Source organism: Gossypium arboreum, chromosome 10 (genome assembly GCF_025698485.1).
Source record: "Gossypium arboreum isolate Shixiya-1 chromosome 10, ASM2569848v2, whole genome shotgun sequence".
NCBI lineage: Eukaryota > Viridiplantae > Streptophyta > Magnoliopsida > Malvales > Malvaceae > Gossypium > Gossypium arboreum.
Window position 1 is genome coordinate 13,331,367 of NC_069079.1, and position 2,963 is coordinate 13,334,329.

Consider the following 2,963-nt stretch of genomic DNA (forward strand, 5'->3'; position numbering starts at 1 on the left):
CTGACCCAAATCAGCATTTTATCTGATTAAATATGCTTGAAAAAAGGCCCTTGAAGAACTTTCAAAATGCATTCAAACCCCTCCTTTAATTGTGGCTTTATGAAATTGCCCTAAGCCTAAAATAGCAAAGTTGAAACTCTCAACTTTTCCATGTGTGTGGCCGGCCAAGGGAGGTCTCTTAGGCTGATTCTTTTTGATATTTTTAGCTGCCATATTCAGCTATAAAAGCCACCCCTTGCTGATCATTCAAAGCATCCCTTATTCCACAACATTCTCTCATTCCCTCTCTCACTTTTCTTTCATTTTTACATCCGATTTCCCTCTTGTTCAAGTGCCGATTTCTTCTCTTGGGAAAGAGGATCTCATCAGCCATTTTGGAGCTGAATTAAATGTTCATAAGCCACCTTGATAGCCAAGGGCAACAACGAATAAAGAACGTAGCAACTAGTCAAGCTACAGAGAAACACCGGATTTGCTTCTTGTTCCCTATCTCTTTAATTTTCGTTGTTGTTTTGAAGAACATGTTTATGAATATTTATGCTATTAAAATGGTTATTTTAATCAATTTAGCTTAAAATTAAGTTTGTGTTGGGTTGATTATATTCTACCTACTTGAATTGTTAAAATCGTGTTTATGTTGTTATAGGCCTCGGTAAGATGCTTGATTAAGTAAAATCATGCCTAAGTTATTCTTGCGTTATGACTGTGAGGTAGCTAATGAGTTAATTATTTAAACAGATTGCAATTGTAATTAGTCGACACAGTATTTAATTAGTGCATGCTTATTCTTCTAAGGTAGCTGAAGGTTAAATTAGCAATGTATCTGGCGATATTATTGTCTTGCATAACTTGCAAGATTATTGTGATTAAACTATTTCAAGGTAGGGATGCCTTGTTACTTCACATAGTCTTTTATATGCTTATTAGATTAATTAATGGTTTGAATTGACATAGGGATATGCAAGAAATTAGTTCAGTTTAATGAGTATGTATGTGCAATAACATGTTTGCTTACTAGAATCTATTTAGTCGGTTGAATTGACATAGGCATATGTCAAGAGATGAATGGGTTCTTGTTTGTAAGTTTGTTCGTAAGTTATCAAATTACCGGGTTGCTTTGAATTTATTTTTAGAAGTGTAAACATGAGTTCAATAATTCTGAGTTCAAGAAATATAATTAATCCAATACAAGTATGTTACATTGATTAGATGTTATTTGAAATCGTGCATTAGAACTCCATTGTTTTATTTTAATTATTTACTTAGTTTTTAAATAGTTTTTGACCATCTTTTAAAACCAAATTATTTTTACCTCACCAAAGTGTTTTACAATTAATTTCATAAATAATTCTTTTTTACAGTCCTTGTGGGTATGATAACTCGACATTACTTGTCACTTTATTACTTGTTGCGATTGTGTACACTTGCACATTTTTTGGTCGTTCCAAGTTTTTGGCGCCGTTGCCGTGAACTATTTATTATTTGTGAATTTGTTAGTTTTACATTTTGGTTTATTTTTCAGTTTAATTTTTAACTTAATTAATTGTTCTTTGATAATTTCAGGTGTTTATGAGTATTGACCAGATTATTGACTTATTTCCTGTAGATCCCGAGATAGAACGAACCTTTCGACAGCGAAGAAGACAAGCGAACCAGAGAAGGACTGAAGGAATGAATTTTGAGAATATGAATCAAGGAAACAGAGCAAACCTTGCTCAAAATCCTATCCTTATTGCTGACGATAGGGATAGAGCCTTAAGACAATCTGCTGTGCCAGTATTTAACAATCTTAATCCGGGCATTAGGAGACCCGAAATAAGGCACAACAATTCGAGCTGAAGCCAGTCATGTTCCAAATGCTTCAGACGATAGGAAAATTCAGTGGAATGCCTACTGAAGATCCTCATTGTCACCTAAGACTATTTATGGAGGTGAGCGACTCTTTCAAATTAGCTAGAGTTCCCGAAGATGCATTATGATTGAAGCTGTTCCCGTACTCACTATGGGACAGAGCTCAAGCCTGGTTGAATTCATTGCCACCAAACTCAATTTCTACATGACAAGAGTTAGCCGAAAGATTCCTTATGAAGTATTTCCCGCCAAGCAAGAAAGCTAAGTTGAGGAACGAGATCACTGCCTTCCAACAAATGGATGATGAGACCTTGTATAAGGCATAGGAATGATACAAAAAACTATTACGAAAATGCCCTCACCATGGAATCCCACATTGCATCCAACTTGAGGCATTTTATAATAGTCTCAATGCTCACACGAGGATGGTAGTGGACGCTTCTGCTAACGGTGCTCTCCTTTCTAAGTCTTATAATGAGGCTTACGAAATCATTGAAAGGATCGCCATAACAATTATCAATGGCCAACCAATCGAGTCGTGTTAAGAAGACGAGTCGCTGGAATACATGAAATGGACGCTCTCACTTCACTTGCATCTCAGGTATCTTCAATCTCTTCAATGCTTAAGAATCTTACCACTAATGGGTTTAATAGTTTTGCAGCCCAACTACCTCACCAAGTTGAGAGTATAGCCTGTGTTTATTGTGGGGAAGGACATTTGTTCAAAGAATGTCCATCGAACCCCGAATCAGTATATTACATGGGTAACCAGAACCAAAGTCGAGGAAGGCAAGGACTGCAATCCAACTTCTATAACCCATCGTGGCAAAACCACCCAAATTTTCCTAGAGTAACCAATGGGCTGGAACCAGTAACAACTACGCTCAACCTATTCGAACTAACTTAGAAACTAGCTCAGGCTGAATCATCCAATATCTTAGAGAATTTATTAAACGCACACATGGCAAAAAATGATGCCACTCTAAGGAATTTGGAGAGTCAAGTGGGCCAGCTTGCTACTGAACTTAGGAACCGACCACAAGGTACTTTACCTAGTGATACGAAAAATCCAAGAAATTCGGGGAAGGAATATTGCAAAGTGTTAAGATTGA

At 36.6% G+C, this 2,963-nt stretch overlaps 1 non-coding gene across 1 annotated transcript; it reads right to left on the reverse strand.

Annotated features, from left to right (window-relative positions):
• Window positions 1-2,114: 2,114 nt before the first annotated feature.
• LOC128283246 (small nucleolar RNA R71) lies at window positions 2,115-2,221 on the reverse strand. The gene has a single exon (XR_008273587.1). It is a non-coding gene; the product is annotated as a small nucleolar RNA R71 (small nucleolar RNA).
• Window positions 2,222-2,963: the final 742 nt, after the last annotated feature.